We start from the raw sequence: 16,899 nt of genomic DNA, 5'->3' as shown, positions 1-16,899 counted from the left end.
AGAAGAAGAAGAAGAAGAAGAAGAAGAAGAAGAAGAAGAAGAAGAAGAAGAAGAAGAAAGCCTGGCCTCCACTTTATAAATAAAGAATTAGGGCTGACGAGATGGCTCAGTGGAAAAGCACATACTGCCCTTCTGAAAGTCCTGAGTTCAAATCCTAACAACCATATGGTGGCTCACAACCACCCTAATGAAATCTGATGCCTCAAATACAGTGTGTCATAGGTAGGAAAGGCCCCAAACTCCAACTTCTGACATATCAAGTGTACCACACCTGTTTCTGCTTGGCCTATCAATAAAAATACTTTAGATAATTGGAGGGAAAGCAGAACATTAGCAAAAGGTTCATCAATAAATCAATGCTTGTTTCTTTTCTACGGTGGGATTTTTTTCTCATTTGGTGGGTCTTGCCGATGACCTCTGGAGAGTAGACAGCATTCTGTACTTATGTCCAGCCTTAACATTCCAGAAGTCAGGTGTGCATCCTGTAAATCAAGCACCTATAGTCTCCACCTCCTGTGGGTAAAACAGGAAGACATTCAGATGACAGAAGACACAATATATAATCTGCATGAACCCTCATTTTATCTTCCCTTCAACACATTCCTTGAGCTAGAGCTTCTATATCTAGTGGCTGGGGAAGGGGCAGAAAGAAACTCACCATATATTGACTATTTCTGTTCTCAACTATGCCACATACATACATATCCTGTTTCTTTGTTTCCATTCTAGAAGATACTGACTCCTACAATCAGAAGCCTCTCATTCACCTTGGATCCATTATGGGTACAGTATTCAGTTTACCCTACCAACACGCGTTCCTCCATGCTACCTTGGACTCACTTACCTAGGTCGGCACTTTTGTGCCATCAGCAAACCAAGGCCATTTGAACAGCTTTCAAAGTCTCTAGGTAAGGAGTCTCCATCAGTGCTTCCACAGGAAGGCATGGAAAGGGCCATGCTGCCAACATCTCCCTCAGGGTGTTATGTCGTTTGCTGGTGAAAGCATCCTTGAAGAGTGGTGGGAAGAGTTGTATGGGCAGGTCCTGCCATGCAGAGATGGTCAAGGCTTCATCTTCAGCAGACCTCTATTTGCCAGCTACTGGAGTGCTGGTGGGCCCTTGAAGCTCATCCTGATGTTCAGGTATGGAGATGCTATGGAAACATCCAAAAGAAGAAACTATTTCATCTAAAACTTCTTTAGCAAGACTCTTACACCACCCTGCAATTACATAAACCAGGCAGGGTCCCTGTCACTCCTCTAGTGACATTGGAAACCTTGTAATTTGGATTACTTGATATCTGTCTTTCTCATTGCCACAGCTCCATAAAGGTCCTCTTGGTAATATATAAGAACCCATTTCAACAGATCTTCCATGTTACTCTACCTAATCTGATCCAATGTTCCCCGTGAGTCCTACTCTACTCTGTAACAGGATACTCATACTTGAATCTGACACTTTTGTGGGAAATTGTTATACTTTGACTAGAATCAATGGACAATATATTGTGTAAAGTGGGTACTATTTTTCTTCAATAAATTTTACAAGCAGGAGCCACGCTGAGCTCTAATATGTCCTTTAAGACATTGAATGCATTGAGGCCCTACGCAGCCTGCTATCGACTGATTCCTTCATTCTTTTCATCACCTTTTCTTCCACCTTCATCAGACCTGGGGAACTGAACACTTCAGATACCACACCCTTCCTCACCATCTTCCCTACTCATTGAGTCCTCTCAGGCAGGGCAATCTGCCCGAAGCGCCCTGTATTCCCTGTGGATATAAAATCTCCTAGCGGACCTGTGGATCAGATACCATATAGGTAAGCATCCATTTCCACTCCCATCTTCCCTGCTCACTGATTCCTCCAGGGTAAGTCAAGCTACCTCAAGTAGCCTGCTATCTCAAGGGGATGTCCATGCTTTTGCCACCTCTCCTCTCACCTTAAACAGACTTGAGGAATCTGAGCTATACAGATAAGCCACTCACCCTCTCCACTTTCTGAGTCCTCTGAGGCATGTTAAGCTGCCCTGATCAGAGTGCCCATGGAACCTACATTCTCCCATGACATCAAAGATGCTCCCCCATGGCACAAAGATATTTGTTCAACTATGTTATATTAGCTTTCTATTAATAGCCACAAACTGGAAACAATTTTTCTCAGCTGAAGAATCCAAAAATGTGGTACATTTACAAAATAGAATAGTATTCAGCTATTAAAAACAAAGATTTGATAAATTGTGCAGGCAAAAGAATGAAATATGAGAATATCATGCTGAGTGAAATAACTATATTCAATTTACCCCACCAACACACATTCCTCCATGCTACCTTGGACTCACTCACCTACGTCAAAACCTTTGTGCCATCATTAAAAATGACATGCATAATATATACTCACTCATAAGTGGATATTAGTCTTAATATACACGATACCCATACTATCTATACTTCACAGACCCAAAGAAGATAAACAAGCAGAAAAGAACAAGTAAGGATGCTTGAATTTCACTCAGGAGAGTAAAATAATCATAAGAGGCAGACAAAAAGAGGAAATGGTGTGGGAGAGAGTATAGAGAGGATAATGTTGTGGGCAGGATCAGGTGTGAGCCAAGATAGGAGAGATGCAAGATGGCCATGAGAACCAATGGAAATCTGCAGCTGATAGGGGTGGGTAGTTGGGGGTATCTACAGGAACAGACAGAGAATTGAGATAAGGCAGTTGCCAATAATTAACAGGGTTGACCTTAGCTACTCTCAGCATTGGGGAGATTGAAGCAGCCATCTACTTTAGCCAGGCAGAAACCCCAGTGGAGCAAGAGGGACACCTACCCACCTACAAAACTTTTGACCCAAAATTTATCTTGTGTATAAGAAATGCCATGATGATCAATGGAACAGAGACTGAGGGAATAGCCAAATAATAATGAGCCCAACATGAGACCATTCCCATGTTCAGGAACCAATCTCTGACATTATTAATGATACTCTGTCATGCTTGTAGACAGGAGTCAAGAATGCCTATCCTCGTAAAGGTTCCACCAAGCAGCTGACTCGGAGACCCACAGACAAACAGTGAATGGAGCTTAGGGACTCTTATGGAAAAATTTGGGGATTTTAGTCTTCAAAGAAACTTCACGGGAAGACACACACAATTCAAGGGAACACACACACAGTCAAATAACACTGACCTTTGGTTCTCTCAGACTTAGCCAACAACCAAATAACATACAGGAACAGAACCTAGGGAACTCCCACCTATGTAGCTTTAATGCATATTGATTTCACATAGGTCCCAAACAAATGGAGAACGGTTTATTCCAAAAGCTGTTGCCTGTATGTGGGATATACTCTTTTAACTGGTCTGACTTGGACCACAGTGGGAAAGGAAGCACCTAATCTCACAGACTTTATGTTTCACTATGTGGAGAGATACCAAGGAATGGCCCACACAAAAAAAAAACAGAAGGCAAGGAGAATGGAAGATGTCTTGTGGGAGGGGTTGAATGGGAGGGCCTGGTGACTGGGAAATAAAGTTAGTAAAAATCAATCAACCCATCCACAAAAAAAAAAAAAAAAAAAAAAAAAAAAAAAAAAAAAACAGGAGATTGAATGCTTCAGATTGTCATTTTGATGAACTCCTAGAACACAAACCCCTTGTCCTCTATACAATCTTCTTTCTAGTCATTTTATGAGTCTATATTCACTTTGAATTAAAAATTTTAAGGTAGATAAGAGTAGGTCAAGACATATGGTGTTTGTCGGGTGTGCCTAAGTCCTTGAATAATGCCTCCTTCACCCACTATAAACAAGCAGGATAGAGCAGCCTCAGATCTCAGAAAGTAGAGGCTGAACATTTGGTGGTTCATGACATGTGGTTACATGTGGACTTATGGCTATCCTGGGCCAAGTGAGATTTGCTGCTTCAAATAACCACACTAAAAAGAAAGCAAGCATGCAAGTGAACAAATAAACACACAAACAAAAATCCTTTAAGATGAAATGGACACTGTTGACCCAAGTTGGATGAGATATCCTGATGGGTATAAATGCCTTACTTGATTTAGACACTGCTCACAGAAGCTCCAATCTCAACAAAGTCAGGCAGTCATACAAGACTCCAAGGCTCAGTGTTTGTGCAGCTATTGGAGTTTTTATATGTGCTTTCCTCCTCACACCTCCTCTTTGTAGAGGAGGCTAAAGCTGTGATGATGAAGTCTCTGCCCATTTAACCTTATTTTGATCTAGAGTAAATCAGATTCTCATGTATAAAATCTGAGATTATGGTCATGATTCCAGCCCAGCCAGGATACTTCTCAAATTCTGAGCTCTAGGATGTTTTTTGTTCTCCCACATCTATTTGAAGCCAATTTCTCAGGTCTCTCTGGGACAAGTATGTAGCCTGAGCTGACAAAAGTGTGTGTCCAGTATGATCAGATCTTCAGGCAGGAAAAATGAGGACCCATAAATGAAGAACCATTCCTCAAGTCAATGTGAAAATATTAAATATATCTTTCTGTTTTTCTCTCTGCAGTTCTTCCTGAATCTACCTCTCTTTCTCTCATTCTCTCATTCTCTCATTCTCTCATCCTCTCTCTCTCTCTCTCTCTCTCTCTCTCTCTCTCTCTCTCTCTGTTTCTCTCTCTCTCCCTTTCCTCCCCCCATCTTCTGATTTCCCCTGCTATAAGCTACATAATCCTAATGAGGTCTAGTGGATCAGCTGAAGTGGCATGTGGATTTCATTAGCCTGAGTGGTCAGCCAGGGTTCCAAACTGGTTAGTTTTGGGGCCCCTGAAGGTTTCCAGATGGATGCAGGATGCTCTTACATTCTCTCAGAACTTCTATAGACCAGGGAGCAAGGCCAGACCTAGACAATGTTGCTCCAGCCTTCACTTCTTTTAGCTGTCATGAATAATATTTCTGATATGTTCTTAGATTGTGATAGGATAGGTTTTCTTGGATGGGTGCAAGGGTACTCTCTTTGAGGCAAAAGGATGGGGATGGGAGAAGGAGCTGTGGAGGGAAGAATTGGAAGGGGGATATTTGAAATGTAAATAAATAAAATAATCAATTAAAATAAAGTTTTCTTTTGTCATGGAATATCTTTTTATTCTCAATTTATGACAATTGAAAGCTTGCTATGTACAGCAGTATGGACTGTCCAAGCCATTCTGCCTTTTAGAATCTTACTTGAGTAGTCATATGTAATTCTTATAGGTATGTCTTTATGTGTTATTTGGCCTTTTTGTCTTGTAGCTTTTAGTGTTCTTTCTTTGGTTTTTAAATTTAGTGTTTTCTATTTATGTAGCATTAGGACTTTATTTTCTGGTTGAATTTATTTTGTGTTCTATGTGTTTATAGGCATTTCATTCTTTAAGTTATGAACATTTTCTTTTATGATCTTGTTGAAAGTATTTTCTGGCTATTTGGCTAAACACATTTTTTCCTTTCATACCTATTATTCTTAGATTTCTCCTTTTAAAATTAACTGGATATTTGTGTCAGGAACTTTTCTCTAAACAATGAATCAATTCCTTCTATCATATATTTCACATTTGAGATTTTCTTGTTCATCTCTTGTATTCTGTTACTGATGCTTCATCTGTAGTTTCTATTGCTCAGCTGGAGTTTCTATGTCCGGTTTGTATACTCTTCCCTTCTTTTATTTCCATTTTCAAGCCTTAAACAATTATATTTATTTCTTTCACACCTTTGCTTGTATTTTCCTGGATTTCTTAAAAGATTCATTCATTCATTTCATCTTTAAACGAATGTATCCTGTGCCTAAGATTAGATTGTACATTATTTTCTTTGCTTCATCTCATTACAATATCCAGGGCCAGCTGTAATAGAAAAGCTGAGCTCTGGTGGAACAATATTGCACTGACTGTTGTTGACTGTGTTCTTGCACTGGCCTCCAGATATCTGGGCTTGAGGTTACTAAGGGTTTAGGTGGTGATTTCTGAGTCCATTTTTTTTTAGTGGGTCATTTGGGGATTTTTCCCCCTTGGTTTCTGTTTCTTCTTTGTTTTCTGCAGTTTAGTTTAGGTGACCAGTGATACCTTAAGTCTTATATGATATCTCCACTGGATTTTTTTGGGCTGCATGACCTATAGAGTTTGGGGTGCCAATGTTGCTTATGATGTCCCTAGAACTTCTTGTACTCTTGAAAAGCAGAAGTCTTCTGACAAAGATATGACCTGGAATGTCGAGACCAGGATGTGGGAAAAGTGACCAGTATATAGAAAACAGTTTCAACGTTTTGAGTCTATAGTACAGGGGATGCAGAGACATAGGCCAGGATTGCTGGTTCCAGCATCACCTCAAGGAAAGTAGCCATAGTTGTTTGCCTCAATATGGAGCTAATGGAGCATTGTGTAATTTAGAGATGTTGTATGTGCTTTAACAGGAGGTGATGGACAGAGGTTTTTAGAAATTCAACTCTAGTCTTCTGAAAGTGCACACTCTGTTCTAAACACCTAAGCCATCAGTCTAGTCAACAGAAGTTTATGAAGAAATATTCTCAATATATAGATAGGAATAGAAATTGTATATGTAGAAATTGATGTCCCCCAAAATATGAGATCCATTGGTTCATTTGCTATTCCTGTTGGAACACTGAAATAAAAAGAAATTCAGAGCCCACTGGTGATTGGTTAATTATTTGTATTCTTTCTGGTGTCTTGTTTGTTTGCAGAGGCTAGACTCAATGAAAAGATAATAACCTTTGTGACACTTGAGTCAACATTCTGGATTAAAGCCCAGTCTTTTTCTAAAATAATCATGAATCTCTGACTGTTCAGTAACTTTATATGTATATCATCTTGGCCTCAAATTCATAGAGATCTATCTGTCTCTGCCTCCCAGATGCTCATATTAAAGTTCTACATGACCATTCTTGACTCTGCTCCCATTCTTGATTTCCTTAAACTGTATCCATTGTGTTGGGTTAGATTTTTTGAAAAAGCCCTTTCTGCCAGGTATCCAAGGGTCCTGTATCTCTTCTAATACAGTTTTAGAATTGTTTTGAAAAATCATTTTCAAAGACCCAGTCTGGCTGCAAACTTGCTAGATAGTCAAAATTGTGCTTGAGTTTCTGATCCTCATGCCACAAATACTTGAGTTGTGGGATGACAGGCATATCTAAAATATCTAGTCTATGCAATGCTGGAGAAAGTCCCTTGAGTATGTAAATTTTAATTAAAAAACTCTTCGTACTCTGCTACATATCTAGAACCATTGCCTACCACTAATGGAAGCCAGTCATCCTTCTGTCTCAACCATTTGAGTAGCTAACATAGCAGATGACTGCCAGAGCTGCCAACTTAGGAGTTATATATTTCAGGACAGACATCATAGTTGTAACAAGTTGTTTCTACAAGTTTCTCTGAAGATTTTTTTTTCAGGTTTGATGTGGATATCCCTACTATCAAAGATAAAGTAACACCAACTTGACTTACACTAAGAGTTATGTGGGACTCAGGTGAATAAAACTCAGCCAGGTGGACTGGCTCTAAATAGTCATTCTACTAAGAAGGCTGAGCTAGGAGGATTCATGAGAGTTGATGTTTGAAATCAATCTAAGCCTTAGAAAGGGACTGTGTCTCAAAGATACATCTAAGACTAAGTAAAGAAGTAGCAACTACATAAATAAAATAAAACAGCCTTGGTATGGATTTAATTAATTGGCTCTTGATGTTCAAGCAAGTATCAGGTATTTTGTGTTTTGTAGAGGGAACATCATCCATCTGGACAGTAATCAAAATGTATTTATTATTTGGAATGACTCAGATATCCAATATAATGGCAGGTTTTGGTTTGTAGGTAGATCTGGAAGAGAGATTTATGAGGGAGAGTTGTCTCACTGCTTCAAAATCAGAGAAGTTCTGGGAGAAGAGAAGTTGAGACTCACTACCTCATCCTGGGTTTAGCTTCTTATTATCAGCCCTCACTGCCTGATGATCATCTTCCTTCACTGAAATACTCCATCAGATCTAGAATCATTAGACAGGAAATGTGACAGATGAGCTCAAATTCAGAATCTCTTAAGAAGAACTGGAAGAAGACACCGGTATTGATTTTCAATGCAGTGTTATTGTATCTTTCAGTATTGTTGTTGTGGTCATTTGAAGCCTCACTAAAGTAGCCCTGGCTAGAACTCACTACTTAGATTAGGCAGGCCCCTGACCTATTGTAATCTTATTTGTTTTGTTTATTTAGTCATGTACTAGTAAATTGAGTCAGGTTCTATCTATGTACTATGTTTTTGGGGAAGATGCTTTTTTTTTTTTTTTTTTTTTTTTTTTTTTTTTTAAATGCATGGTCTTGATCTGTAGATTAATTTGAAACTCCTATTCTCACAAATCCTCCTGTCTTCGTAATGGGACTGTTGCCAGCCTGACAACAAGAAACATGGCCCTGGCAGCCTTGGTCCATGTAATATACTTACATAATAGTTTATTCATGACTCCATTCTTGTGCCTTGCTGAAAACCATTAGGTTACAGTTCTAAAGGTAGCCCCCAAAGTCCCTTCCTTCATTTGGATATTTACTTTTCTTGATAGTTAACCACACCAATTAAAGTTAAATACCTCATTCTCACATAGGGTTTACTTTGAACCTATATAACATGACTTTGACCTATAGGCTAGGTATTCTGTCGCTTTCTATCCAGAGGTAGTCCTTTGATCATGCCAGGCCCCCAAGCACAAATACTCCTTTCCTCTCTCCCTTGTTCAATTACCCTTCTGCTTTGTCTTCTATCTCCTGCCATTGTCTCTTATCCCTTGCCCTTTGTCCCTCTGAGGCACATAGATCTCCTTTGTGCTAAGTACTTCATCTCAGGGTATCTTTGGCTGACTCTGAGTTTACTTATATAATAGTTCATTCATGAATCCAGCCAGAAACATTGTTCATCATCTATGGGATCCCTCCAGAAAACTCATGATTGAAATTGTCTCAAGGTATTCATAGGATCTCATAAAGAACATCCTGCTACATTTATTTTTAAAGAAAATGGCCTGGCATGGACATACACATATTTAATCTTAGCACACCAGGACTCTACAGAGGAAAATGAGACCCATAACAAGCAAGTGAGGCAGAGCTCCATGGAATTGGTTCCAGACACAGTGAACAGCCTGGATGTTAAAGAGATGAACTAAGGTGAGTAAGGAGATTAAGCTCCATGGTGAACATCGTCTTCTCCAAAGCATGTTGTGAGTCACCTCAATATCTTCAAAAAGCTGCACTACACATGAAGGTTGGGAGAACCCCAGGAGGACCTGTCACAGGGAACCAGGGGATGGTGTTAGGACATATTTCTCTGACTAAGTGAAACTCTTCTTACCCAACATATAAACTCTTCTTGAAGTATAAAGAACAAGATAGCTTAAGGTCACATCATGGCTTTGTCATTTTGTTATCAGGTTTATGAGTGTTTATATGTTGAAACCAATGTCTTCCAGCAAAGAGTAAATACAAGGACATAGATCCTGAAATGTGCCTGCCTTGGTATTCACTTGGTCCTCATTTTCTTGCCTGCTGAAGAAACCTGTCCCCTCATCCTATTATTCTCCATATCTAAGTTGTGAGGTGAATGTACTATGTACAAATTTGTATCCCAATCATTAAGCACTTTGTGAATCCCTATCCTTTAGGTCCCATTTATGAGACCTGTTCCTGAGATGCAAAGAACTGAATATATCTGAGGTGACTTAATTATGGTGATGAGGAATGCAGAAACCAGACACAGATACATAAGTGCTGGGAATGATTAGGCTCTGTGCTCTGATAGAGATGTACCAGCACCCCAGAAAGTCAACACATTTATTGTATGCAGTCAACAGAGGGAAACAATATGCTCATGGAAGGATGCCTCTACTGTAACACACTCAAACTACAATATTCCTAGAGGAGAAAAGAGTGCTTGACACTTTTTGCAGATGCAAAATTCACTGGCTGTCTTCCAGGAGGATCTTGCCTTTCAAGTGTGTCTCAGACATTTAGGTGATTGGCATATCCATGCTCTTTTCATGGGACATTAACTTAGGATTTCATCAATCCCCAATACTAATCTTCCATTTCTCTGTTCCACAATCAACCCCACAGAAGGTTTTTAATTTATTTTTATTTTTATTTTTATTTTTTATTTTTTTGCAAAAAAATCAATGTTGTGTCTCCATATCATAAACATAGGACCAACCACACTTAGAGCATTCAGTTGTAGCAAAGGTGACATCCTAGGGCTGTCTTTTGGCCCTGAGTATATCCAGGAGCTCAGGACAAAATTTTTCTAATTTGTGTGATAGTATTACATCCCTGTTATCATAGCCCTCCTGAGGGGCATGGTATATCTCAAGAGCTAGCTGGCTAAGCTTGGCTGTGTGGTCTAGAACTTTTTTCAGGAAAAGCACAGAGAATTCATTATCATAGAAATTGACTTCTGTGAGTTTGGAACATTGACTTAGTGCAGGTACTAAGGCATTGAACAGAGATTCCCCCATTTCACATGACTTCAATTTTAGGCATTCCAGGGTATGTCTAACTCTCTCAAGGAGAATCCCAAGTGGCTCAAGGAATAAATGCGTTAAAGGTGTATCACTAAAGTCCAGACATTTGAGCTCAAAAATATTCAGGCAATAGGGCAGGTAATCCAAGACTGACTGTGAGAGGTAACAGTGATGCAAAGTATCTCCAACGGCTTCTTTATACACCTGGGGAGAGAAGAAATAACTGCTTTCAGGCAAATGGTGTTAAGCAGGGTTGATTAGATTGAGAGGTAAGCAGACAATATTCTCTCAAACTCATTCTGACTGTATACTGAGGTCAACCTCCACCGAAGACATGGCCTTCTGTTGTCTGCTCACACAAACTCAGACCATGCTAATCTGAGACTTGTCGATATCAACATGATTTTGGACCTGGCAGGAAAACACACCAATGGATATATAAGGCCAACCTGGTGCATGTAGGAAGAACAACATAACCCAAATAAAATTCAACAACTTCCTAGTGCTATTTTTAAAGGTTCTCAGAAGTTTTATTCCTCCAAGTTCCATGAACCTGTCTTCACCATGAAACCCAGTGTTGCATATTTCTCATCTATTCCACCTCTTTCTGGACTCAAAATATAAGCAATAAGAGCCATGCTTATCCCTGGTCATATTTACCTTTTCACAGAGCTCATCTCCTCAGATATGCTATATCTCTAACATTGCTAAGTTTATGGTATCCAGACAATCATGGACTATTTAGCTTGCAAAAGAAAAGAAAAGAAAACAACAACAACAACAACAACAACAACAACAAAACCCAACAACAATAAAAAACAAGAGAAAAGCAAAGAAAAGAGATCTATTTTCTCTGGTCTACTGTACTCTTTCATTCATTTCTTACCTGAGGCATTCTTTCAGGTTGCCATTTATAAAAGGGACATCATTTACAAAGAGTTCCTTGAGACAGTGGAATGTGGGAAGTTGAGAAATTCATGTGATCATTTCTCCTCATCAGGCTTTCTAGAATAATACCCCTGATTTCATCTAGATTGAGTGTGAGAAGGTTGTCCATCTGTTTCAGGTAGGGATTAAGAAAACCCAAATCGTCTAGGCAAAGACAACAAAGCTCTATATCTTGGAGATAGTCTGCATGTACAATTTTGAAGATTTCTATGACTGTGGCTTTGGTTAAGCCCTGAATCTCAAGCTTTCTACAGCATAGTTGAATGAAACCTTTTCTTTGCTGGGCCCACTGTAACAAGTATGTGGTACATTCATCAAGGCTGTCCTCCATGAGTTGGATAAGAGTTGTCACCTTCAAGTCTTTCTTCATCCCACAGTCAGACTGCTTCTGTTGCAGGAACTCTGGTACACTTTCAACTCCTTGGGATTCAGCCCATATCCCATGCAAATCATGGTCTGTATCTATCCAATTCATCTCTCTGAGTTTGCACCTACTATGGGAGAAATTAGTTAATTTTCAGAAGCTAAGAGATGACATACCTTACAGTCTGATTTTCTTCCTTATCTCATACTACAACATTTTCCTCCAAAACTTTGCTTATTCCTGTGCCTAGAGTAAAACCCCAAGCCTCATGCTGAGTAAATGAATAGCATTCTTTGCAAGAAGGGCATCTTTAGCTCTATATTACTTCTCCTCATTCCAGGCCTCTTCCAGGGCCTAATCCCAACCTCATTTCACTTGAACCTTTGAAGGATGCAAGAAAGGGCCCATTCTTCACTGGGTGTCTACTCTTTCCTGTCTTCTATTTTAGACATTATTTGCCAAAATAGCTGAGACTGAGGCTAAGCCTCTCCACCCCTATAAGCCTTTTCATCCAGAAAAGAATAGTCCTGACTATGGGGTGAAGAAAAAAATTAAAAATCAGAAGACTCTGATCCACAGTTAGCCAAATATTCTCTGTCCCTAATTGCTCATTCTCAGCACTCAGAGAACCTTCTTCCAACCTCAGATGATCCTACCTACCTGGAGTGAACTGTTTTTGAATTCAGTATATCTAGCCCCTCAAGAATAGCCTTCAAAGTGCCTAGGTTGAGGTTCTTTATCAGCATTCCTACAGAAAGGTATGAGAAGGGCTACACAGGTATCATGGCCTTCAAGATCTTTGTATGTCCAGCAATGAAGGCATCCTCAAACATCACTGGGAACAGTGATCACTGTTAGGAAGGTCCTTGAGAACAGAAATGGCCAAGTCCTCTCTCAGTAGTTTCTGTCTTGCCAGTTTCATGAGGGTGGGTGGTGAGTAGACATTCACTGTGTCTTCCTCTAAAGAGTCATCCTAGGGAAGCCAGGAAAAATTATACCATTAATGACAAGAAAATTAGGATACCTTTTTGTCCACACAGGGAAATTTGAAGGTTTGATCAGTCATGCTGAGAATGTAGAATTCAGATGACCAATTTGAGCACTCTCAGTTGTTGTTGTTGTTGTTGTTGTTGTTGTTTTTCTTTGCTCTTTGAGATAATGTCTTTACAGAACTACTTCTATCCTTGGCTGTCCTGAAACTTGATTCATAGACTACAATGACCTGGACCCCACAGAGAATTGTCTGCCTGTGCCTTGCAAGTGCTGAGATTACTTGTTTGTTCCATCAAACTACTCAGTCTGTGACACCATAGCGTGTCTAATTGAGAATTGCTTGGTCTGGCCTGTGCTAGTTTTAAAGTCATAATTCTCTCTGGTAATGTGAAGTGTCTCCAAAATATCCTAATTCCTAAAGGCCGCATCCAATTGCAATCACAGATGGGGTGAATAGATCCCACTGGGAAGTGATCACCAGAAACTCTGAAGCCTCATTTAGTTGTTGGATGATGAATAGGCTGCGCTTAGCTCTCCAGATCCTCAAAGAAAATCAATTTCCAAATTTTCCACTATCTATATTTATCTAGCTACACTATATGGAATAAGTTATTGACATCAATCTTTGATTATGACCCATACAGGCCTATTGGATAACGTTTGGTAAAGTTCCAAGCTTGAGGTCTGCAAAACTACAGAGATAAATAGAGTGGGAAAGAAACACTAAAGTCAGTGATCCTTCAGTGGCCATTGGCATGGTCTGTAACTCTTTATAAAGCATCCAGGAAGAAGAGCCTATGAGGTGGAGATTATAATTCACATGCTGAAGGCAAAAGGCTCACTAGCTCAATATCAAAATTGGCTAATTCTACAACACCAGAACAAATAGCCTGAGACCTGCAGAAACAAAAGGAATATAAAAAAAAGTAAAAAAAAAAAAAAAACTGTTATTTTAATTGATATTTGGAAGGCTGGCTTCTTTCTAAAATTTTGAACACATCCTGTGTTCCTTGAAAAGAATAGAACATGTATCATTTAGCAGATAAAAATACCTTGCTTGTTTATGTTTGCTTATTGGTTTGTTTTGTTTTGCTTGTTTGAGACATGATCCTATCTACAGTTCTTTGAAACTTGCCATATAAATTAGGCTACCATCAAACTTAGAGACAATCCAGCCTCTTCTTTCTTGTTGCAGTCAAGGGTGGGTACAGGAGCAGAGGAGTGAGAAAGACTGTGATTGTGATATAATGTCTATTAAATAGACACACAGACATACACACAATATACGTATATATACATATACATATATATATATAGAGAGAGAGACTACATACACACAAATATATGTATGTATGTGCATATATAGGTTTTTCCTATAAGTTTGAGTACATCCTGAGTTCCATTAAAATAAGAGACTCCACGAGCAGATGCAAATATCATTTTTTGTTATTTTGTGTTTGTTTACTTTTTTTGCATTATTTATTTTGATACAGATCTATTTATTTATTTAATGTATATGAGTACACAGCTCCTGTCTTCAGACACAACCAAGGAGGGCATTAGATCCCATTACAGATGGTTGTGAGCCACCATGTAGTTATGGGAAATTAAATATAGTACCTCTGGAAGAACACTTAATGTTCTTAACCACTCAGCAATGTCTCCAGCCCCTTGTTTCTCCTTTCTAAAAGATACATATATTATGTGGCTATTTTGACACTCACAGCCTCCCTCCGTATCCCTGTTGCTGGCATTGAAATCACACCAAAGAATGCGAAGCTTAAAGTGATATAAAGATCAGTACTCAAGGCGCTTTGAGTAACTCACCTCTGACATTCCAGCCTAGCATGCTTTGAATTCAAGGTCACCATGATCTTCTTAGTGAGACTGACTCAAGAAACCAAAACAAAAATACATAAACTAAGAAATCCCTTAGAAACCCCTATGACCTAATTAACAATTAGGTGTAATTGAGAACACATTTGGATATTTTGGTCAAGCAGCCCTCAGGTAGATGAGATATGAGAATCTTTGTGAATGTAAGGCCTGGCAATCTTTTTTTTTTTTAATTTACATTCCAGCCATTGCCCCCCTCCCACAGTTCCTCATCTAATTCCTCCTGCCCCTTTCCTCCAACAGAGTGATTCCTTTCCCCTCAGCCCCTCAGGCATTCCCCTTTTTTAGAGCCTCAAGTCTTTCCTGCTGAAGGTAGACTAGGCAAACCTCTGCTATATATGTACTGGGGACTTTGGACCATCCTGTGTATGCTGCCATGTTGAATGGCTCTGTCTCTGTGGTCCAGGTTAGTTGAGATTGATGGAATTACTGTGGGGTTGCCCTCCCCTTCAGCTTCTTCAATCCTTTTCCTAATTCAAAGGTAGAAAAATCTTAAATGACCAAGAAGCATTTAAAGAAATGTTCAAAGTCCTTAGTCTTCAGGGAAATGCAAATAAAAATGACCTTAAGATTCCACCTTACAACAATCTGAATGGCTAAGATCAAAATCTCATTGGCTGCACATGTTGGTGAGGATGTGGAGATAGAGAACACTCTTTCACTTCTGGTAGGAATGCAAACTGGTGCAACCACTCTGGAAATCAATCTGGTTGTTCCTCACAAAACTAGAAACACTTTTACCTGACAAGCCAGCTATACAACTACTTGTCACATACCCAGAAATTGCCCCACCATACCACAAGGACACTTGCTCCTCTATGTTCATAGCAGCCTTATTTGTAATAGCCAGAAACTAGAAACAACCCAGATAGTGCTCAACTGAATAATGGATACAGAAAATGTAGTTCATTTACACAATGAAATATAATCTAGCTAATAAAAAATAAGGACATCAAGAATTTTGCAGCAGATGGATAGAAGTAGAAAATATCATCCTGAGTGAGGTAACACAGACCCAAAATGACATGCATGGTATGTACTAACTGGTAAGTGGATATAAGCCAAAAACTACAGAATATATAAGATACAGGCCAGGCAAATTTACATAGAGGGAACTCATCTTAAAAAAGAAGAACCACCAAGTAATACACTATATGAACAAAATTTCAAGTGAGGACAGGCTAGACGAGGTTGCATGAGATGAGAATCCTTATATAGCTAAGGGACATACTTGATCTGGACACTCATGACAGATCTCCATATTCAGGCAGGGGAATTGTGTAACTCGAGGCTTCAAGAGACCCAGAGTTTCTCTGCCTGAGATGACTTTATATAGCTTTCATCTGAACCTTCCCTTTGTAACCATACCCTCCTAGCCAAAGTAGGCCTCTGATTCAATAATTGAGTCTCCACCCACTTGCTAATTGTCAGATTTGGATGGTGTAGGTAAATCGGATCATATCTGTACACAGGAAGATTCTCAGGTCAGACAGATAGTCAAGAACTGATCTATTGAAGTACAGTGGTTTGCATCATTCCTTTTGTCTCAGCAATTGTAAAGCAGAGACAGGTGGATCTCTGAACTCGAAACCACTCTTAGTCTTCATGCATATGCAACTTATCCAAACCCATCCTGACTGTATATTGAGGTCAACACCCAGGGTGTGACCTTCTGTTTTCTGCCCACACATTTCATAGCATGCTAGTCTGTGGCCTGTGAGTATCAGCATGGGCATGATTCAGGGCATGGCAGGAAACCACAGCAATGGCTGTATCAGGCCAACATGCTGCATGTAGGAAGGTCTCTTGCATCCTCCATAAGCTCTCACCCTTATCATAGTCCCAGCCCAGTGATTCCTATGTTTCCTCCTCCAAATTGCAGCACTTCATGGAAAATGATATTAAAAGGACCAAGCTGGTAATTCTTACTCTTTTCCCAACATTCAATTGTGTTTGATTCCTTCTTCTTTGATTTCTGACACTGGGTCTCGCCATAGCACAGACTGATCTTAAAGCCTAGAGCATCCTGTGTCTGTGTACAAACATCATAGCTACCACAGAAAGAAAGAGGAGAAAGAAAAGGAGGGAAAGCAATGCAAACTGAAGGATTCACTGGCACGTCTCTCTTATATTCACAGACGTTCAGGGTACTCTTATGTAGTCACATGTCTCCAGAGCTGCTTAGAGGA

The 16,899-nt window shown here is 39.5% G+C and overlaps 1 pseudogene; it reads right to left on the bottom strand.

Moving 5' to 3' along the window:
• Positions 1–10,207: 10,207 nt before the first annotated feature.
• Positions 10,208–15,998, bottom strand: LOC116080105 (annotated as a pseudogene).
• Between the last annotated feature and the right edge of the window lie 901 nt (positions 15,999–16,899).

This window comes from Mastomys coucha, unplaced genomic scaffold (genome assembly GCF_008632895.1).
Source record: "Mastomys coucha isolate ucsf_1 unplaced genomic scaffold, UCSF_Mcou_1 pScaffold6, whole genome shotgun sequence".
In the NCBI taxonomy this organism is placed as follows: Eukaryota; Metazoa; Chordata; class Mammalia; order Rodentia; family Muridae; genus Mastomys; species Mastomys coucha.
This window is presented reverse-complemented; position numbering and strand designations above follow the sequence as displayed.